The 24,311-nt window shown below is 37.4% G+C and overlaps 1 pseudogene; it reads right to left on the minus strand.

Annotated features, from left to right (window-relative positions):
* Positions 1–1,441: 1,441 nt before the first annotated feature.
* Positions 1,442–24,311, minus strand: part of LOC125849997 (protein SRG1-like) — a 40,677-nt pseudogene continuing 17,807 nt past the window's right edge.

The following is a 24,311-nucleotide window of genomic DNA, read 5'->3' on the forward strand; positions in this document are numbered from 1 at the left end:
CCTTTGGCTACTTTATGTGTCTATTTTTGCAAATTTTGAACCCCTTATTGAAAATCCTGACTCCGCCCCTAGTAACAAGGCTACTTGATGGACCTAATATACCATCCAATCTTGGACTCTGAAATGTTGCTACCGAAATCCTTTCTTTGTCTGAGTTCACCACTGATCTATGCTCTATGCTTTTGTATATTTCATTTGACAAAATCTGCTCCAATAAATAAATAAATTTTATTACAAAGAAGAATATATATAAGACCAGGGCTACAAGTAGGGGTGTCAAATATGGCCTACAAAAGCGATGACTCGCCAAAATTTTTAAGGATTGAACACAAGATAATTTCATATTTGGTTAATTTTAGACCAATTTAGTATAATCCATTTTGAAAATGATCTTCAATTTAGCTTTACATTAGTGGCCGGTTATAACTTTGATTTATTCTATTTTTTTTTCTATATATAAGTCAGGGATTGAGTTTTAGAAGTCTAGTCCCAAGTCAAGGTCCGGTCCGAAGTTAGGGTCAAAACCTAGGTTTTGGGTTCCGTGTCAAAGACAGATTGAGTTTTGGATTCTGGGTCAAAGTTGAATCTCGGTGTTTGCAACAAATTTTAAAGTGACAGAAAATAAATTGCAATAAAAAAAAAATAAAGAAACATAATTTTATTCATCAAGATTGCAGGTAGAATTCTGTTGATCCCTTGATTCTACTGTCCTAAGATTTATACATATTTAAGGACCGTTAGTGGCGTATTTATCGAATTAGAATGATTTGTTAATTGAGTGCTCTATATTAATTTTATATAATCAAGACGAGGTTAATGGGTGCTCGATCACCCGGAGGACTCTACGTGGGTCCGCCCCCGTGATGAAGAGTCTGGACACAAAGGTCTTGATACTATATATCTTGATGTGAAAAACTTAAAAAATGATTACAATGAACAAAAATCTCATTCATGAACTTAAATGACGTGCAACTTACTTTTGTTTGCTAATTTTAGAAATTATAATGATGACAGATAATTTGTAGATTAGTGCTGGAGAAAACAACATGAATACTATATTAATCTTATTTCCTTCTGTATTTGATTGCGTAATAATAAATTTTAGAAAGCATAAAATCAGCTACCTCTATTCAGCTTAGCTTTAGTTATTATTCTTTTTTCTTCAACAATTTTTTTTGGAAATTCTCACTTAAAACTATTTTGGAGAAAAATCGTCATATATTTATAGAAAATTCGGAAAATAATTTACACAGTAATTATTAAATAAGATGCATCATCCTCCATCGACATCCATATATCATATAATTTTTTTACATATTCAAATGTTTAAAAATATAAACAGTCTTAATTTTTAGTATTGAAATCTTAATACAACGTCTTAAGAATTCAAATTGAGATATCTAAATCCTTATACATATGTAAATATTAATCCTTTCATAATCAAAGGATTTACTTACCATTGATACAAATACTACTAATTAATTCTTTAGATCATCTTCATTGGTGATTCTCATGATGTCCACATATGATTTCCCAACAAGTTCACGGGTGAAATATCCTTTATAATATTCAGTGACTCCGATTTTTTTGAATTTTGGTGGATTATCAACTGTAACAAGGCTACTTGATGGACCTAATATACCATCCAATCTTGGACTCTGAAATGTTGCTACTGAAATCCTTTCTTTTTCTGAGCTCACCACTGATCTATGCTCTATGCTTCTGTAAATTCCATTTGAGAAAATCTACTCCAAAAATAAAGTTAGTATATTATAAAGAAGAAGATAAGAGCAGAGCTGCAAGTAAGGGTGTCAAATATGGTCTACAAAAGCGTGATGGCTCGCCAAGAATTTTAAGGATTGGGCACAAGATAATTTTATATTGGGTGAATTTTAGACCACTTCAATATAACTCATTTTGAAAGTGATCTTCAATTTAGTTCAATATTAGCCTAGTTATAGCTTATTTCTAAGATTTACTTTAATTTTAATTTAATTACTGTTTAAGATTTACTTTGATTTTTTTCTATAGGCCAGGATTCGAGTATTACAACTCTAGTCCCAAGTCAAGGTTCGATCCTAGGTTAGGGTCGAAACCCAAGTCTCAAGTTTTGTGCCAAAGTCAGATTGAGTTTTAGGTTTTGGGTCAAAGTAGGATCTCGGAACGTAACCCGAGTCAAGATCGGATTTATGGTTCGAGGTCAAGTCGGGTCAGGTCCCACGTCCTTGGTAGCTAGAGCTCAAGTAATGAGTTGGGGTCAGATCTCAAGTCGAGGTCAAATATAGGTCTCAGGTTATGGTTGAATCTCAGGTCTCGAGTTAGGGTGGAGTCTCAGGTTTAGTGTCCTGAGTCTCGGATCGAGGTTGAGGATTATAAGGTTCACACCCTGGGTTTCTAGTCAATGTTGGGTAGAGGTCAATATAATAAAGCTTTGATACCATATAAAGATTGAATATGTGTTGGAAAACAATACTTAATTAATGAAGGCAAAAAGATATTAAATAGAATTACATAGCAAAGAATAAGACTCCTAAATAAATTGAGTGGCTGATGTAGCTAAGGCAAACTCCTAAATAAGTATGGACTACTAAAACACTAATGCCGACTAAACTACTAACTAATGTTTGAACTGACTTGTGATGCTTTAATAGCCAGGTCTTGGATCTCAGGTTAGGGTTGTGATTGAGACCGTAAGACTCGATTCTTGATGGATGGTAGGGAGGGGCAAGGTGTAACATCCGACAATTTGAAATAGCTAAGAAGAGGCTTGGAATTTGAAAATTTTCATTTTTGGAAAGGATTTAAAAATCTGGAAATTTGGCTGTGGGGAAATCAGTGAGTTTTTGGCCAACTTTGAGCAGTCATAACTTCTAGCTCAGGATGAGTTAGGAGTAGTTCCAGTTATGGTTGTGAAGCTTGTGGAATGACCTTTCCAACGCCACTGAGTTTGCTCGATTCCGAGTTCGTATGAGTGAGATATGCCCTTTGAAAGTTTGGCAGTTGACAAGGAATCCGTCCGGAAATTTAAGGGCATTTTAGTCTTTTCCCTAGCCAATTCTTTTGGGATTATATTGTTGTATAGGGCTGACCCTTGGATCATTTTGTCCCATTTTAAAGAGAGAAAGTTAGGGTTCTTGAGAGTGAAGAAGAGAAGAAGAAGAGAAGAAGGAGAAGAGGAAGAGAAGAAGAGGAGATCAACAAGTTTCCGTCGTGGAAATCGTCGGGGGTGATCCCTATTAAGGTATGTGAGTTCTTAGTGTGGGTTGATCCTCTCCCCCACACACCAAGCTCATTTTATGATTTGAGGAAAGATTGGAATTGTTGTTGAAGTTGTTAGCTGTTGTTGATGTTGTTAGTTGTGTCGTTGAAGTTGTTGGTTGTGAGACATGATTGGGTTGTGTTTTGAGTTGTAATCCATGGTATGTTGAGGGATATGATGATCCTTAGTGTTTGGGGTTAGATCCTTTGAAGTAAGGATGGTTTAAAGTTGAAGAAAAAGGGGAGAAAAGTCGAGTTTCTGGGCAAAGTGGTTGGCGCGTCGCGCCTGCCAGCGCGCCCCAAAAGGGGCTCTGAGGTTTCCCCCTTGGGGCGCCGCGCCTCTCAGAGCGCCAGCAGGTGACCTCTGACTTTCGAGGGCTGGCGCTCCGCGCCTTGCAGAGCACCAATGACGCCAAGTTTCCCCCATTCTTCCATGCTTTCTCATGTATGTTCCTAGGTGTTATACCTATGTTCCCTAGTTGTTTCCAACACCCTAAAGTGTTTCTAAACATCCCGAACTCATCCAAATACGTGTGATCATATACCTTGAATCCATAGTTCAATTCAAGGCAAGTTAGTATCAAGTTAAAGAAAAGTTAGAGTCAAGTCAAGCCATGTTATGAAGTAAGTTCAAGCAAGTCCTCCAAGCTTTTCAAGAGTCTTCATTGAACGTTTTAACTTCATCTTTAGACTCAAGTTTCAAGTCAAGCAAATAACTTAGAGTTTCAAGCTAAGTAAAGAGTCTCAAGACTCAAGTTAAGTCAAGAGTGTAAGTTGAGTTCATTTCTCCAAAAGCTATTATGGAACTATGTATTCCCAAAGAAGTTTCTAAATGTTTTTTTAAATTTGAGTAAGAAAGGAACTATGATTCCAAAAGAACCTTAGGGCTAGTTTTCAAGAAAAAGGAACATCGTTTCCAAGTGAGCCTTTGGGCTAGATTTTGAGTGATTATCTCATTAAAGAAAGATGTGTTTAAAACACTTATGAACTAAAAGCATTTTGGGAGTAGTATCGAGCACCGATTTGGGGACGCGAGTTCATATTAAACTCAACTCTCCATAATAACCATGTAGCCAACATGGGAGTTAACGGGTCGTACTTTTTAGATGAACCCGTAAAGTTAAGCTAGTGGATCCACTTAGTAAAGTTAGCTTCCTATATCAAGACCAGGTATAGGATGGTCTTCAAGCAACGTGAGGTAAAACGTTGTATCATTAGCTTCCTATATCACGGCAAGGTATAGAATGGTCCTCGAGCAACGTGAGGTAAAACGTTGTATCACCACTCATATTCATAGTGGTGGTTTGTCGGTTAGAGAAGCTCCCACTGTAGAAAAAGCATGGTTCCTCGAGGGTTCTGCTTAGTATGGATGAGGGTATGAGACTTCATTCATACATTGCACAAGTAGACCTTAAGATGAAGGATGGTATTTTCATGATATTATAAATATGATTTTTACGTCATGTTTTCAGAGTTTTACAAGCTTTATATATTGCATGTGTCTTATTGCTTTATATCTTGAGTTCAATTATTCATAAGTTGAATAGAGCCAAGGTAAGTGTTCTTTTGTACTCTTTTCAAGCTTAAGTCGTGGTTTAGCTTTCCAGCTCGCATACTCGTACATTCAATGTACTGATGCCAGTTGGCTTGCATCTTATGACGATGCAGATACAGGTACCCCGGATCAGCATCTTGCACGTCGTTGATCCAGCTGAGCACTCCAGAGTCAGTGGTGAGCCTCCTTGCTTTCCAGAGGACTCAATTATTTTGTGTACTTAGTTTTGTTCTATTAGGATGTTGCGGGGTCTGTCCCAACATCCATCTCAGTATTTTAGAGGCCTCATAGACAGTCAGTCAGTTAGTATTGAGTCTCTCATCTATGTATATATGTAAATATTCTATTTTGAGACTCGAGCTGCCTTTCGGCATGTTATGCATCAGTTGGTTGTTTTATAACCTTTCATTGCATTGAGTTGTACTGTTGAGTTAAGTTTTCGCTGAGTTAAGAAAGCCAGGCCAAGGGTTCGCCTGGGGCCAGCAATGGTCTCCGGGTGCCGATCCCACCCAGGGTGTAGGCTCGGGGCGTGACTCAAGGTCACAAGGGATTTGGAATATTCCTTATGAATATATTGGAAAATTAGCTTGTCAAATATCACCATATAAATTAAAACGACTGCAAAAATAATATTATACTACTTGATAAATTTTTAGAGAATGAGATGAAGGAAGTACCTCAAAAGCATCTCCAACATTGACTATGAAGGCATTAGGGAGTGGTTCAATGGGAATCCATATTCCATCTTTTCTAATTTGAAGACCTTGAGCTTCATTGACTTAAAGAAGTATTGTAAGGCCTGTTGCATCTGAATGAGGAGAAAGTCCCATTACTTTGTCTGGTTATGGACATGGTGGATAGTAGTTCATCCTCATTGATTGCATTCCTTCTTCAAAAACACTTTTCACTTCTTCTTCATCAATCCCCAAAGCTTTACCCAACATTTTCAAATCTTTCATGCTTAGCTCCTTTATTTCTTATGTATACTCTTCAATCGTCTCTCTACATATACATTAATAAGTGATTCTCTTACTTATTTTTTAGTGTTTAGTATAAAAGAGCGCGAACAATGTTAACAATTACATACCTAAGTGAGAGGTAAAGCTTGGAAAATATAGGCTTCCACAAATATGTCGGTGAGGTCTTCAAGTAAAAGAGATCAGCCCAGTCAAGCTTTTGTTCATCAGAGACAACGAACAGCTGTCCAAATCCATCTGTATCTCCTGACGATTGTTCGAACTTCTTCTTCTCTTCCAATGGCAGATCGAAGAATTTTTTAGTTTCATGTTTCATCTTCTCCACTACTGAACAACTAACTCCATGATTAATCAACTGCAAATGTGGTTGAACTTGTTATTACTCCCTCTATTGGGCATGGAGTTCTAAAAAAATATGAAAATATTTTTTAAGTTTGTAGTCTGAAATAAGTCATATATATTTAAGTACTTAAAATTATTATCTAGGGTGAAATTAATATTTTGAATCTATTTTGTTACTAAATATATAAAAAAAAATTGTCATTCTGTTTTTTTAAAAAAGAAATAAGTGTCGACAATATATCTAAATTATCACATTTTTTTGAGCTTCATACCTAAACAACTAAATTATTGGAAGTGCAATACACTCTCTGTTTTATTGGTAAAATTTTGCCACATGAATAAATTATTTCATATTTGACAAAAATAAAATAAGTTATTAATATTAATTAAAAGTTAAATATTAAAGTATTACTATCCAAAAATAATTTTTAAAAAATATTTTTTAAAAGATAAAATTTAAAATATTTTTCTCACCCCCACCCCCACCCCAGCCACGACAATCCCCCATCCTTTTTTTATTTAAATTTCTTTTATAAAAATATTTTTTTAAAATTCAAACGCCATCCCCTTCTCAACTCCTTCCAAAAAAAAAATGATATTATTTTTATAATTTTAAAATAAATAAATTCTACCACACACCATCTAAGTCTCTCTTTCTATTTTTTTTTTTTTTTTTTACATTTTTCTCGTTTTGTATTGGATATGTACATATATCTTTAGGAAAATATTATATATAACACAAAATGAGGATAAAATTGAAAGTGTAGGGTTAGGTGGGGTGAGGTAGAATTATTTTTTCTTTTAAAAAATAAAATAATATCTATATTATTATTTGAAGGGTAGGGAGAGATGAAGTAAGAATTTTTCAAAAAGCATTTATAAAATGATTTTTTTTTTAAAAAAAAGTAAAAAAGTTGAGGGTGGAGGGGGGGGGGGGGGGGAAGTGGTGGATTGGGGTAAGGAAAATATTTTACATTTTATTTTATAATTTTTTTGGATAGTAATACTTTTATTTTAACTTTAACTAATACTAATAATTTATTTATTTTTTTGTTAAGGTGGAATGTAGTTTTGTCCATTATTTTAACTAATACAAATAATTTATTTAATTTTTGTTAAGATAGAATATTTTGTACATGATTTTTGAAAATAAAAGAGAGGATGTAGTACACACCATGATAAGAGTGTAATAAAAGAAAGAGAGATGCCCTTCTCAAACTAATAAGTGATAACTTACGTATGAAACTCACATTCTCAATAATTTAGGTAAAAAAAAAAAAAGTTTAGATGTGTTTTTTTAACACTTATTTCTTTTTTAAAAATAACTGAAAAAAATTTGTATCATACAAATTAGGACAAAATAAATAATATGCATATACAACCTATATATGGTCCGTTTTGGTCCGACCCCTATTTGGACTACTTCAAGGCTAATGGGCTTTACCGTTTTGAACCAAACAGTCTTGAAAACTGATATCATATTAAAGTATATGATAATTTTATTTAAAAAGTTTAAACTTAAGCATACACAAGCACTTTTAATTGATAAAAGACATTATTTTCTGTTTTGTATCAGAAAAGTCACTTGATCTTTGCTATTATATTATTGGTTTATTTAGTTGACGGAGTTTTAAGCAATAAACTCATTAATAATAAAATATGTACCTGAAAGAAACCCCAATCTTTAGCTGCAAAATGTAACTTGTTAAGTTCAAGATTCATAAAGTCATGATCATTAGAGTTGATCAATCGTTGCATATCAATTACTGGAACTTGCTTATAATTTGATGTTGCAATTGAATGGCCTTGATCATCACGTACGTATCGCGATGGAATCGTCACGAGTTTCTTCTTGGCTAGTTCCTTTCCAATATTGATAATTTGATATTATATTAACTCTACAATCCCTTTCCTTTCACTTGTGTCCACAAGTCACAACTACTTTGCATGATATCTCAATCTCATTAAATTATTGCCTGTGAGGTCAGTAAAACAGTCCGTACAATTGGTGGGCAAAAATAAGACAAACAAAGACCATAGGCAGAATACACGTGTACCACCAAAAGCATATTATGTATGGTTATACCCTTTTTATAAATAGAAAAGGATCAAAATTACCCTCGTACTATTCGAAATAGCTCATATATAACATTTACTTATGTTTGGGATTAAAACTATCTTTGCCGTCTATGTTTTTGGATCACAAATACCCTTAAAACGTTATATTTGCCATTAGAGCTGACATTGCAGTCCACCCAGGTAGTCCAACATGACAAAAATACCTTCCTCTCAATAATGTTGTTTTTCTTTGTTCATCCCTATCACAAAAAGAAAATCAAGTACTCCCTCCGTCCCATTTTATGTGAGATGGTTTGACTCGGCACGAAGTTTAAGAAAGAAATGAAGACTTTTAAAACTTGTGGTCCAAAATGAATGATACAAATTTGTGTGACTGTACACCATTTACTAAGGGTAAAATAAACATTTTATAGTTAAATTGTTACTTTATATAGAAATGTGTTATTCTTTTTTAAACTGACTAAAAAGGAAAGTAAGTCACATAAATTGGGACAGAGGGAGTACAATTCTTTCATTGTTTTTGTTTGAGTTGTTGTTCGGGTTTGGAACTCCAATTTCAAAGTATGTTGAAGTTTGTTTGAGGTTGTAATTGCGTGTTGATGGATCGAGTTCATTGTTTGGGATTTNGTTAAATTGTTACTTTATATAGAAATGTGTCATTCTTTTTTAAACTGACTAAAAAAGAAAGTAAGTCACATAAATTGGGACAGAGGGAGTACAATTCTTTCATTGTTCTTGTTTGAGTAGTTGTTCGGGTTTGGAACTCCAATTTCAAAGTATGTTGAAGTTTGTTTGAGGTTGTAATTGCGTGTTGATGGATCGAGTTCATTGTTTGGGATTTGGAATCATAGATTCACAAACACTACTAAAAATTTGTCAAAAAGAGAGGGAAAAAAGTGACGGACTGCGTCACTTTTTTGGCCAAAAGCTGTCACGCCTCGAGCCTACACCCTGGACGTGGCCGGCACTCGAAGACCATTGCTGGCCCCAAGCGAACCCTTGGCCTGGCTTTCTTAACTCAGCGGAAACCTAACTCTACAGAATAACTCCATGCAATGTAAGGACATAAAACAACTTAACTGATAACATCTGGCCTAAAAGGCAACTCGAGTCCCAAAATAGAATATTTACATATATACATAGATGAGAGACTCAAAACTAACCAACTGACTAACTGTCTGTGAAGCCTCTATAACACTGAGATGGATGTTGGGACAGACCCCACAACATCATAATAACACAAAAGTAAGAGAACAAAATAACCGAGTCCTCCGGAATGCAAAGAGGCTCACCACTGACTCTGGAGTGCTCAGTTGGATCAACGATGTGCTGGATGCTGGTCCTGGGTACCTGTGTCTGCATCGTCATAAGATGCAGGCCAACTGGCATCAGTACATTGAATGTATGAGTATGCGAGAAGGAAATCTGGAAGAAACTGAATAGCTTACCTGGCTCAACTCAACTCAACCTGACTGACTCCTTTCAATATAAGGTAATTTAAAACAAGTGCGATATAAAGAAAGGTTGTTTAAAACCTGCTATAAACTCTGTGTGTATACAAAGATACAATAAACCTGAGATGTATATAGAAATACAAATGAACTGATGTATATAAAAATACAATAATTGTTGTGTATATATAAAGATACAATAACTTCTGTGGGAGTTTCTCTAACTGACAACCATCACATAAGAGCTATAGTGATGATACAACGATCAATCTCACGCTGCCAGAGCATCTATACACGGCCAAAGGTATAGGACCTGAATTGCCTAATGGATCCACTAGTCAAATCTGAAAATGATTCATCTAAAAAGTGTGAACCTCTTTTACCCATGATGGCTACATGGTTCTATGGGAGTTGTGGGTACTTTGAACGCTCCCCCAATTCGGTGCTCGATACTACTCCAAAAAATGTACTGGCTCTTATGTTTTTAAAACACATGTCTTCCTGCTGATTTGAGATAATTACTCAAAAACTTAGCTCAAAGGCTATCTTGGAAATCTTAGTTTCCTTTTTTGCTTCATTTAGAAAACGATTACTCTTTTCTGGAAAACTAGCCCGAAGGCTCTTTGGAAATCTCAGTTCCCAATCTTGTTTAAATGTGAAAATATTTCTTTAAAACTTCTTTGGGAATACTTAGTTCCCTAGTAACTTTTGAGAAATGAACTCAACTTTATACTCTTGACTTAACTTGAAACTCTATACTCTTTGCTTGACTTGAAACTTGAGCCTTAAAATGAAGTTAAAATGTTCAATAAAGACTCTTGAACAACTTTAAAGACTTGCTTGGACTTACTTCTTAACTTCTAAGATTGACTCTAACTTCACTTGACTTTGATCCAAACTTTCCTCGAATTGGATTATGGATTCAAGGTATATGATCACATGCTTATGGATGAGTTCTTGACGTTTAGACGTACCTTGGAGTGTGGAAAATGACTATAAAACATAGGTACATTTTTTTATTAAAAATATAGTTAAGAGAAAAATGACTTAGTTTTTGAAAAATCAATCAAACTTATGGTTTAAGAGAAATCGAATTTCCAAAAGATCAGAGTCACCACTTAATTTTTAGTAAAAGATCAAGAAAAAATATTTAAGATTTTCAAAAGAATTAAACAGATAAACTCAATTGAAAATGGGTTCGGAGTTCAATGTACATTTCGAGAAGGTGTTAGGCCCTCGGAATGTCCGCTAACTCGCGGTTGACCGGCGATTTGACTAAAAATAAGTTTGACTAATTTTTGAGAAACTATTAACTAAGTAAAAGAAATCATTTATTTCAACTAATTATTTTTAGAATTTAACTAAGTAAAGAATTCACGACTTTGACTAATTTTAAAAAGTTTAACAAAGCGAAAGAACTCATTTTATTTTAACTAATTATTTTAAAAAAAATTTAAATTAAGTAAAAAGAGCTCATTTATTTTAACCTATTTTTATTACTATTATTATTTTTATCATTTTTTATTTATCTTAAGGGGGAGTGAACTAAAGGGGAATTTTTCTAAAGGGGATAAATTTAAGTAACAAGACTAAAAAAAATAGAGTTGAGTATAAAACATAGATATTTTAATTCGAATAAGATAAAAAAAATAAAATGGCTATCTACGGGAGTTTAATTAAATTAAACCATATAATAAACGAAGTTAGTCAAATAATACAATATAAATAATAAGAGAGGGAGAGGAGATAATTAGACTTGGGCTTTGGCCCAAATCCAATCAGATTGCCCTTTGACCCATTTTTCCATTCCCAGATGATATACACCAAGTGTATATACGATGTATACACCATGTATACCGTCAATTCGTACATTTATAACTCATTTCGGCACAACAATTACTAAAGTGATCTCGAAACCATACCAAACATGTTATTAGCAAATTAATACTTGAACAAATATCAACTGTGAGGAAATATGAATAATGAAACCATCAGTCCAAAGAGAACATTAGAGAAAAATAAACTTATCAAAACAACAACCTTTAACAGAGGCACTAAACTAATATATATCTGATATTTCTATGAATTGGTAGTGTAAACACAGATCTAGATGCTTATTGCTTATGAGGACGAACTCAAGACTAAAACCAAGAGGAAACATTACTCTTTTGACCAAAATCAGACGAGTAACAGGAACATGAACACCAGAAAAACCATTTAAATATCGAAACAAAGTTTTAACACATGAAAACTAAAACAAAGTTGAAAACACACAAATAAAAAAAACATAAAAAAGAACTAGGAATTAAACGAAAGCTAAGGGTGAATTTACCTTTCTCCGGGCAGTGAACTGAGACACGAGTAGAGGAATATCGAACTTAACACCGCAGCGAGAACTTTCGAGAAATCCAATTAATCTTTTTGCAACCCACAAAGAATCGGGAAGAAAGAAAAATATATATCTGAAATGTATGTTTCTGTGGAACTTTTTCAGCTTTTTTTTAAAAAAAATTCTATCTGACTTCTCCTTAAAAGAAAATTTCTCCCCCTTACCGTGAGTGAGGAAAATGGTACTTATGGACAAGGATTCGAGTTCGGAATGTGGGGGGAAACAGATAGAAATTCCAAATTCAAAAATTGAATTCCTTCCCCAATTCGGACAAACACCTTTTCCTTGGGGTTTTGACTCGTTCCGAAAGCGGAAAGCAGGACAGAGCGTGTGCCTGCTGCGATGTTAATGGGGATAGGGACGTTGGAGAAGAAACAAAAATTTGTAGCGTACGTCTCTCTGTTGCTGCTGCTTGCTGGACTCGGGTTGCTTTATGTGTGTTGGATTGCGAATTGGGCTTGTTCTCTCCGGATCGCTAGAGGAAGAAGAAGAAGCGCGATGGGTGGTGTTTGCTGTATGTGCACATTGTTGAAATGGGTTTCTTAGTTAATGAAGGAATTGGGCTAGGCCGGGTCAAGTAAGAGGAGGAATGAGTCAGTTTAGGAGTAATAAGAGTGTGGGCTGGAGCTTGGGTTGGGCTAGGAATCGAATTAAAGTATTGGGTTGGTTGGGAATTTAGGTTTAACATATGGGCTGGAAGGTTTGCTAGAGATGCCACATAAAATCCCAAAATTTGGTCATTTAAGAATGGGTATAAAGTAAAAAAATATATTGGTTAGATTTCAGAATTTAAGTAATAGCTAAATTGAGTTGAATTAACGGATTCAACTTAAACCTATATAAGGTGAACTAATAAAAATTAATTGGCGAGCTTCTTAATTTTAACGGAATAAAATAATTAACTTAATAAAAATAACTAATTCAACAACATATCTATAATTCAAATTAAAATAGATTAATAAAGTGTTTACGTTAAAATAATAATAATAATAACAATAATAATAATGAAATCTTTTTCAAGATAGTTTTCAAGTATTTGTAAAATATATTAGTTACATACGTAACAATATAAAACATATTTATTATTTAAAATATTATAAAAGTGAATAAAATTCTTAAAATATCTTGAAACATATTTTGAATTTTTTATAAAATTAGTTATTTCAAATCGTTTGGGATTAAAGAAGCTCACAAATTAATTTTTATCGCGGAGGGTCAAAATTAGGTGTCAACAACTGTCCCTCATTTTACTTGGATTGATGCAAGAAATTCGAGAAAAATGAAATTGACAAATCCAATTTTGACCGACCATATCTTCATCCTTTAGGAGAGGGATTTGGTATGGACCTTAAGAATTATGCCGAACCCCGAAATTGGGTTCCCTACATATCTCAGGCTATATGAGTATTCAGGCCACTTGTAGCTTGATACGCTTGATTTGACGCACAATTTGAAAGAATTCAAAAGTCATCCTGGTATCGGACTATGAAGAGACCGGGATGCTCGAGAATAATATTTAAGAGCGAGTGTTGGAATACAACCGAGTTTTCAACACTGATCCGCCTACATATCCCTCAACTTAGGGAATTAGGCTGCTTGTAGTTCGACTCTATCGGTTGAAAAGGAAATCTATAATGCAAGATAACCTTTGGTTTTGGAAAGGTGACAAAGCAAGTCGAGTATGAAAAAAAAGAGGCTTGCAACTTCTTAGCCATGAATGTGGCGTGCTTCACACCCATAATTAAGAACTTACACGGACATAATTTCCAAAGCTCTTAGTGCATCGTCACTCAGATTGGAAAGTTGCATCCGGTAGAGACAAAAAATTTTCGGATGCGAAACTGAAACCGACAAACCTAAGAAAAATCCACATGCCTCCTGATAGGGGTGTGGTTTGATTGTGGTGGAAGTCGATCTTTTGCTCGCGTCCTAAGAGTTTGACACTCCTCTTTGGATTCTGTCCCAGTTCGCTGCTAAGAAAAGGTTCCACGTTGTGCTGCATCCTTTTTGATGTCATTCGCACCTGTGGATTGTTTTGGAGATTCATCCTTTCGGATGCTCTCGACAAGGACTGAGATAAAACTCATTAGCATAAAAATGCAATTCAAATGGGAGACAATGTCTTTTACCGCGTTGACACTTAATTGTTCTCCTTGAACATTTGACGTCAACTCTATCGAGTTTGACGTGAAGCAAATAAAGCTTGTGTCTCATATTTGCAATATAATCATCAATGTACTCTTCATTTGGTGTCAAAGTAATAAAAATAGGCCGATGTAATATGTTGATAGTTCTTTTGATGTCGTTGTGCCAAAGAAAATGATGCATCCGATGTCAATCTTCTTTTGATAGGCGAATCTTAGTGAATCTTTTTTCGCGATGTATGAATCTCTTTTCGTGATGCATGAATCTTTTTTTGCAATGCATGAATCCTTTTCCCGGGATGCATGAATCTTCTCTTGCTATGCATGGCTTCTTCGCGATGCAAACTTTTCCGCGATGCATGACTTCTTTCTCTTGCTATGCATGACTTCTCCGAAATGCATGACTTCTTTCTCTTGCAATGTATGATTTGTTTCTCTTGTAATATATGAATCTTTTTTCTTCTCTTGTAATACATGAATCTCTTTTTTCTCGCTATGCATGAATCTTTTTTCCCGCGATGCATGAGTCTTTTTCCCGCAATGCATGACATTTTTCCCGCAATGCATGAATCTTCTCTCGCAATGCATGAATCTTTTCTTGCAATGCATGACTTTCTTTTCCGCGATGCATGGATTTTTTTTTCGCGATGCATGACATTTTTCCTTGTAATGCATGACTTCTTTCTCTGATGATGCCTCTCTGATACCGAACGACGGTAGTGCTTCACCGAGCAACATATGTGACCTTCTGGGTATCTTTTGGATGGCGGTATCGTCTCAATCGACAATATAAATAAAATGACCCTCGGAGTTGTGGTATCATCTCATTCGACAATACAATATAAATAACCTTCAGGGTAAGAATATTATCATATCTAACAATATAATGCAGATAAACGTCTTCCAGACATCTTTAGTTGCTGTAAAATAAATATAATTTCTCTCTTCGAGGTTTTTATTTGTCAGCACTCCGAACATAATCGTATGTCCATTATGGATTTCACCTTGTTGGGAATTTTGGATGAAATAATGCTATTCATATTCCCAAATATTTGATATAAGAAACATAAAATATTTCCTGCTTCTACCGAAAAAATTGTCAATTTTGGGGGAGCTCTTCGCTCTTTCGACTTCTCCATATTCATTGAATGGAGGAATGTGTTGATTTTGAGGTAAACCTATAAACATATATCCAAAGAAAAATTGTTAGTTTAAGAGTGAACTGATCTGTGACGATCTCTTTGGTTATCTGCTCCTTCTTTTGCTATCTTCGGTTGATTTCTCCGATCTCCCGCTTCTTGATAAGACAAAACATTTTTTTTATGCAAATATAATTGAAACATGAAGTAAAAGATTTTAAGGAAAATATATTTTCAAAAGTAACGTTTGGGAAAAGTCACTGCCAAGTGTCATGTCACGTCAAGCTTAATGAACGTCATTCGGAGTTGGTGTTTTGAGATCTGTTTGATTACTTGCTGGGAAGTATTCAAAGTTTTTCCAAACTGCCGATGATCCTTATTGAAATTTTTTTGAAGTCATCCTTAAAAAATTTTGTCTCAGTTAACTGTCTTGGTGTATCTTTAACCGTTGGTGATCAAATCACGAAATTTTTGAGATTCCCTCAAAAATTCTGTCCAGTTGCAAATTTCAAAGTAACTTCAGTCTCGACTTTGTTGGAGAGATCTCTTTCCTGAGAATTCTTTAGACCCTCTCAAAAATTCTGTCCTAGTTTCTATTGTAAAGGAAAAATAAAAATCTCACGGGAGATATGACCGAGCCCTTGTGGCGCCTACGTATCCCGTTGAGGCAAGAATCAGGTCAAAGATAGTTCCCCCTCAAGGATTAACAAAAATAGAAAATTTATAAAGAAGATGATCGAGGCCGACATAGGCCGGCTACGCATCTCATTTTTGAGAATTCAGGTCAAACGTAGTTCAAATACAAAGAAATATAAAAAGGGATAAAGGGGTGACCGAGGCCGACAGAGGCCGCCTACGTATCTCATTCTTGAGAATTCATATCAGACGTAATTCATTTACAAAGAAATATAAAAAGGGATAAAGGGGTGACCGAGGCCGACATAGGCCGCCTACGTATCTCATTCCTGGGAATTCAGGTCAGACGTAGTTCATTACATAGGGGTAAAATTTTAATCGAAGCGAATACAAGTAAACAGAACGATTACAAGGAAATGACAGAAAATACAAACAGAAACTTGACATATAATATCTCTTAACTACTTTCTTGGTCACCGACTTATACGAAATTGCTTCCACCCACTTGGTGAATTAGTCAATGGCAACCAAAATGAACCTGTGTCCGTTAGAGGCGGCTGGCTCTATCGGACCAATGGCATCCATGCCCTAAGCTACAAATGGCCAAGGTGAACTCATAGTATCGAGTTCATGAGGTGGCACTCGAATCAAATCTCTAGGCACGTGACATTTATGACATTTCTGCATAAACTTGCAACAATCATGTTCCATAGTCATCCAAAAATAGCCGGCTCAAAGGATCTTTCTCGCCAAAGTGAGCCCATTCATGTGAGTACCACAAACTCCGGCATGTATTTGTTCCAGAAGCTTTGCAGCTTCACTAGCATCAACACATCTGAGAAGACCTAAATCTGGAGTCCTCCTATAAATGATTTCCCCACTTGCAAAGAAATTGAGGGCCATGCGGCGTATCGACTTCTTCTGGTTGAACGTTGTATTCTCAGGATAAGTCCTGTCCTCTAAATTCTTCTTGATGTCAAAATACCACGGCAAGCCATCTGGTTCCGCTTTGACGTGTGAACAATGAATAGGCTGTTCCTTTACCTCTATATCTACTGGATCAATACAACTTGTATCCGGATGCTTAATCATTGATGCGATGGTGGCAAGAGCATCGGCCAACTCATTCTGTGTCCTGGGAGTGTGTCTGAACTCAATCTTGCGAAATCTCTTGCATAACTTCTGTATATACCACACATATGGTGTGATCTTTGGGTTTTTCACTGCCAATTCTCTTTGAACCTGATGAATCAGTAAGTCTGAGTCTCCAATAACCAAAAGCTCATGAACATTCATATTCGGCCATGTTGTTCGTGCATTCAAATCGGAGTTTAGCCGCCATAGGATAGTGCTGACAGATTTCTGACACTAAGACTGCTCCGATACCTTTCCCTTGATGATTCGCCGCTTCATCAAAGAATACTCTCCAACCATGGTATGCCTCAGAAATATCTTTACCCACAAATGAAACTTCCTCGTCAGGAAAATAGGTCTTGAGCGGTTCATACTCCTCATCAATTGGATTCTCTACAAGATGATCAGCCAAGGCTTGCGCCTTTATCGCCTTCTGAGTCACATACACAATGTCAAACTCACTCAAAAGCATTTGCCATTAAGCCAACTTCCCGGTCGGCATTGCTTTCTGGAAAATATAGTTCAACGGGTCCATCCTGGAAATAAAGTATGTGGTATAGGAAGACAAATAATGTCTCAACTTTTGAGCGATCCAAGTCAAAGCACAACACGTTCTCTCCAAAAGAGTGTAACGAGCCTCATATATGGAGTGAACTTTTTGCTCAAGTAATAAATGACTCGCTCCTTCTTCCCAGTCTCATCATGTTGACCAAGCACGCATCCCAATGCATTATTCGAGACCGACAAATATAACAATAACGGACTCCCTTCTCGCGGAGGGACCAACACTGGTGGATTGGACAAATAGTTCTTGATGGTATCAAAAGCAGTTTGACATTCTGCGGTCCATTTGGTCAAGACATATTTTTTCAACAACTTGAAGATGGGCTCGCACACCACGGTAGATTGGGCTATGAACCGGCTGATGTAGTTCAACCTTCCCAAAAAACTCATCACCTCTTTCTTGGTCTTCGGAGGAGGTAATTCTTAGATCATCTTGATCTTGGAAGGGTCAAGCTCAATGCCCCTCCTGCTGACTATAAATCCCAACAACTTGCCAGCTGGCACTCCAAAAGCACATTTGGCGGGATTTAACTTCAAATTATATTGGCACAGATGATCAAAGAATATTCTCAAGTGAGCCAAGTGATCCGAACTCTCGCGGGACTTGATTATGACATCATCTACATACACCTCAATCTCCTTGTGAATCATATCGTGAAAAATGGTCGTCATAGCCCTCATGTAAGTAGCACCGTCATTTTTTAGACCAAACGACATCACCCGATAATGATATACACCCCAGGGCGTAATGAAAGCTATCTTTTCTGCGTCTTCTTCATCCATCAGGATCTGGTGGTAACCCGCACAACAATCCACAAATGACTGCATCTCATGCTTAGCATAGTTATCAGTGAGAATGTGAATATTTCGTAATGGAAAATTATCTTTCGGGCTAGCTTTGTTGAGATCTGTGTAGTCAACACAAATTTTTATTTTTCTGTCTTTCTTGGCGACCGAAACAACATTAGCTAACTAAGTCGGATACTGTGTCACTTCCACTACTTGGGACTCGATCTGTTTTGTAATCTCCTCTTTGATCTTCAAACTCAACTCAGGCTTGAACTTTCGAGTCTTTGGTTTTACTGGACTGAAATCTGGATTGATCGGCAACTTGTGGGACACCATATTTGTGCTCAGCCCCGACATGTCTTTATAAGACCAGCCAAATACATCAATGTACTCCCTGAGCAAACGAACTAGGTCTCTTCTTTGGGCTTCAGCCAGATGGACACTGATTCTGACTTCTTTGACACATTCCTCATCCCCGAGATTCGCATTTTCAATTTCTTCAAGATTTGGCTTGTGTTGATTCTCTAATTGTCGAAACTCTTCAGCAACATGTTTGGGTACCTTATTTTCTTCTTCATATTCCTCACACTCATCATCACCTGCCTTATTTCGTTCACTCGGTTAATGACACGACATGACATTGGCAGATTTTAAATTAATATTACTGAAATCATAAACAAACAAAGTTAGGAAAGTAAAATATAAACAGAGAAGTAAATAAACAAATTTTGATAAAAGAGACTTTTCATTTAAATTGAAAGACAAGCACAAACTTTGGCCACGACCGAGGGCCATTTTGCCTTTTTAAACATCACAAGGGAATTTAAAAGCTTCAAACAAATAACAATTGCATAAAGGGTGGGTCCCGGGCCTTTTCTGGACTACCACCGATTTTAAAATAAACAAAGACACATATCTTTTCTACCCAGATGAGCGGGAAATCAGGAGTGGTATGGAGGTCCAATTCTGCAATTGCTCATCAGGTTCTGCATCACGGATGCCTGATGTCCCAACCTCTTCCTCGATGACCGTATCAATCTCTTGAAAAAGGCCCCAGATTCCTTCCCCGAGACCACAATCGTTGACATTTTTTCATACCGAAAATGACTGGTACAGGTGAGGAATTGACCTGGCCAATACTTGATCAACACTCTTATTCTTCATCTCTGCTTCGTCGTCTGTTGGGACATATCCCAAACCAAACTTTGCTCCTTTGGCGGGAATTTGGATAGGCTCGATGATTCCTTGAAAGTGCTTCCCCAATCAGAAACCTGGTTCAAAACCATTCTGGAGCATGACAGTAGCAATCATCTTGTACGCGGTAGGCATAGGCGGCTGTGGAGCCAATTCATCACCGGTGGCATTTACCAGCTCCACCGTGTAGAAATCACAACCTCGAGAGGCATCATCAACGATCGGTGCATACCCATTGGAATGACTCCATTCACCATAAATGACCAATTCTTTGTCCTTCCAAACAAACTTCATTAGTTGGTGAAGGGTAGAAGACACAGCCCCAGTCATATGAATAAACGGTCTTCCCAGAAGCAAGTTGTAACTGGTGTTGATATCCAACACCTGGAACTCCACATTAAAATCCACAGGACCCACCTGAATATCCAAGTTTACTCCACCCAATGTGTCTCTTTGCACTTCGTCAAAGGCCCTCACATTGACTTAGTTCTGGTGAAGCTTTCCCAAGTCAAATTTGAGCTGCCTCAAAGTCGAAAGTGGGCAAATTTTAAGATCGGATCCATCATCGACCAAGACGCGATTAATTATCTTATCTCGACACATACAAGTGCCGTGCAGAGCTTTGTTGTGCATCCTCCCTTCAAAGGGCAGCTCTTCGTCACAAAAACTAATTCGGTGCCCTCGGATGACCTGGTTTATCAAGGCTACTAAAATATCACAGTTAGTACCTACAGGCACATAAGTATCATCCAAAGCCCTCATCAGAGCCTGCCTATGCAACTGCGAACTCATCAATAAGGCCCACACAGAGATCTGAGTCGGCGTCTTCTCCAAATGCTTCACAGTCGAATAATATTTCGGCTGCATTTTTCTCTAGAACTTCTCGGCCTCGGCTTCACTAATTGGCCTTTTTGTTTGGTCCTTCTTCTGCCCTCTTTGAGCTAACTCTTCCGGTGTGTAGCACCTGCCGGATCTGGTCATACCCTGGGTAACAACCGTTTCAATCACAAACTTTGGTCGGGTAAGAGTTTCTCGAGGCACCAAGGCAACAACCTTCTCGGGTGTCAGAATCATAAACTCTTTCTTCTCTCTAATGCTCAACGAAGCTACAGCCTTTTCCAGTTCACAGGAGCAATCGAAACTATTGCATTTGTCACGCACCAGTCATCATCTGTCTCTATCATATTGATAGTGGCGCCTCCATGATTCGGCAAAGGGTTACTATTGACATTGGGCGCGACCGTCTGAAAAGAGACCACATTCTGGTCAATTAGGTCTTGGATCTTATGCTTCAGGTTGATATAGTCGTCGGTATCATGTCCAACACTGTTGGAGCGATTCGCGCACCTCTGATCAGGTCTGTAAAACTTTGAGCTAGTGTCAACCGACTTGGGCCCCACTGGATGAATATATCCTGCTGCAGTTAATTGCTCGAACAACTTTGTTCGGCTTTCAATAAGCGGAGTGAAAATTCTAGCAGACTTCTTCTCAAATCTAGGACAAGAGGGATCGTAATTGCCTTGTTGAGGGGGAGGCATTTGACGATAATTTGGATTGTTTGGAGGGGGGCTTGATATTTGGGATATGAGTTGGTTTGGTAGTTTGGTTGTGGAGCATGGTAGTTCGAGGGAGTATCGTGGTAAAGTGGAGCTGGGGTTTGGTACATTGGGGGAGGCATTTGGTAATTTGTCTGAACGTTGGCACAGTTAGGGACGACATTTCGATAGTGATGAGGTGGCGTTTGGTAAACTGGTGGGGGAGTTTGGTAGATAGTAGGGGGAGTTTGGTAGTTAGGAGGGGGAATATTTTGATAATTGGGAGGAGGGGTATTTTCATAACTGGGGGAGGGGTATTTTGGAAATCAGCATGTGCATAACAAACCGGGTGTGAACTCTGTGAAGGTCGAGAACGACCTTGGCATGATGAGGATTTCCTTGGGGTCTTCTTCCCCTCATAAGAGATAGATGACACATCCTCTCTTTTCTTCTTCAACAAGCCCGAAGATCCGGGCGAGGCAGCAACACGAGCAATCTTCCCGGTTCTCAATCCATCTTCGATAGTCTCACCTACCTTGACTATCTCAGCAAATTTTGCTCCAACGAGCAACATGATTCTGTCATAATATTCGAGTTCTTGCACCCTCACAAACACTTCGACAATTTCCTTTTCTGACATGGGAGGTCTAACTCTAGCTGCCTCCTTTCGCCATCTATATGCGAATTCTTTGTAACTTTCGGTCGGCTTCTGCTTCATCTTCTCCAAAGAGTAACGATCAGGAACGATCTCCACACTGTAGGCGAATCGTTCGATGAAGTCCTTAGCCAGAGCGTTCCAGCTAGACCACTGTTTTGTTTCATGAGACGTAAACCATTCTAGAGCCTCTTCGCTCAAACTTCGGCTAAAAAGCCGCATAAACAAAGCTTCGTCTCTCTCAACTCCTATGAGTTGGTCACAGTAGGCCCTCAAGTGTGCCAACGGATTCCCCGTTCCTCCAAAGATGTCAAATTTTAGCACCTTGAACCCTTCCGGGAGGTCCAAATTCGGGTGAATGCATAAGTCTTTATAACTCAACCCGGCGACCTCAGGAATGCAGTTCAACTCCTTCATGGCTTTTCTAATTTCCCCCTTTATATCTATCTTGGCGTTCTCTTCCTTTGACCTCCACTTTCTCTCCCTCTCCTCATAGTGGTCGAGTTCCGAACCATGGGCATCATGCTCGTTGGGGACTGGTATTTGGAAAATGACTTTTTGCGTTAGTGGTGGAGCGATAGAGGGACTCTGACCATTTAAAGGTGCGTGAGAGTTTTGGGGAAAAGTCTGGGGGTTGGTGTGAAGGAGGGAAGTGTGTGGGTTATTTGTCACGACCCGAGAGTACCCCCTAGTCGTAACATGGCGTATTCGACCCCGAAGGGGGTCTTATACGAGCCACATAGTCATTCATTGCATTCAATAATGAAAATAGTGCGGAATAAAAAAAACTTATTTACATCCACACATTTAAACTTCATTAAAACAACTTTAAAAACACACAGCGGAAGTCTAAGTCTCACATGGCCATCTTAGACACAGTCACAAAACATAAGTAGGGACACGACCCTCTATAATCAAAAGAAGTCTATTAAGTCTATTACATGAACAAAAGAACTTAAAAGTCTTATCCTCGAATCCATGAGGACATACCAAGTCTTGGAGGAAAGCAATCTAACACTTCGAACTAGCTAGGAAGGATCACTTGCCGGAACCTACACTTATAGTAAAAATATGAAGAATATGGGTTAGTACGCAAAATGTACTAAGTATGATGACCATGCAAAACATGCTTTAAAAGGGACATTTTGGTTAGAAACCATGCATTATGCCACTTTTTGAAGTACCATGAATAGTTGCATAAAAGACATACAATACAAGCATAAACATCAAGTAAGTCATATTATTACCTTTAAACAATTTCAATATGAAAACATTTACCTTGGACCTTCACCTCAAGAAACCCTTATGCTATACCTCGTGCAATGTATGGATGGCGTCCCATACCACCATCCATACTAAGGCACCACATTAAGGTCACTTAAGGTAACTTATCATTCCTTTCTTTCACCTTTGCACCATATTCATACACAAGAGGTATATCATTAATTAAGACATGACAAGGGAAAATAACTCGTAATATAACCCAAGTATAGCATGCATCTCATATTAAGCATTTGAGAGCCAACATTCTTTAATAACCTCATTTAGGCCACAATTGTATCACATACATTAGGATTTAGAGAAACTCACTATGACCCTCTCCAAGCCTACTCGTGCAATGTATAGGTAGCATCCCATACTACTACCTACACTTTGTAGAACCTATCAAGAAACCATAATGAAATCTCGCATGATGGGAAGTAAGCGTTTAACCGACATAGACCATGAGAGCTTGTCATGGAATCCGGTGTCATAAGTCCCCACACCGTAAAGAGGTGGTCTACTTGCCTAAGGAAGACCGGTATATAGCTTAATGGATCCACTAGCTACCTATGCGGGCACATAGTTTATGGGATAAGGTAGACGATCATTGAAACTCATGCCTAACTATTGGGGGAGTTTCCATCTAACCAAATCCACTCGGTGCTTAGCCAACATTCCCATAGAATAGTTCGTTACATTGACATTATCACATATGAGAGGTGCCATTGGCCTACCAACTCCAAATTACATTTATTAACACGTGAAAGGGTGCTTTAAGCCTACCGTTTCAAGGTTCATTTAGGAAAGCTCATTAACTCCTCTTGAAAGGGTGCCATGGGCCTACCGGTTCAAGTCTCATCATTAACCTTCATGGAAAGGTGCCATAGGCCTACCGATTCCAAGGTTCATTATAAGCTCGTGTGGAAGGGTGCCACTAGCCTACCGATCCGAGGATTCAACAATCAACAATATAATCATTTATACAAGAAAATGATGCATAAGCCCTACCAATTCAAGGTATACTTTATATTGAAGAATCCTTCATATTCTATCATCAACATTCATGAGTGTCAAATTGAGAAATAATCTTTCAATAGCAACACCTTTACGTTCATAACATGATCACATTATCTTCATTGAATTCTCATTCATATAATGTCATGATAACACTCCAATTTCTCATACTATGCCTTTAAGGCCCTAAGCC

Source organism: Solanum stenotomum, unplaced genomic scaffold, assembly GCF_019186545.1.
Source record: "Solanum stenotomum isolate F172 unplaced genomic scaffold, ASM1918654v1 scaffold12477, whole genome shotgun sequence".
Classification (NCBI taxonomy): Eukaryota; Viridiplantae; Streptophyta; class Magnoliopsida; order Solanales; family Solanaceae; genus Solanum; species Solanum stenotomum.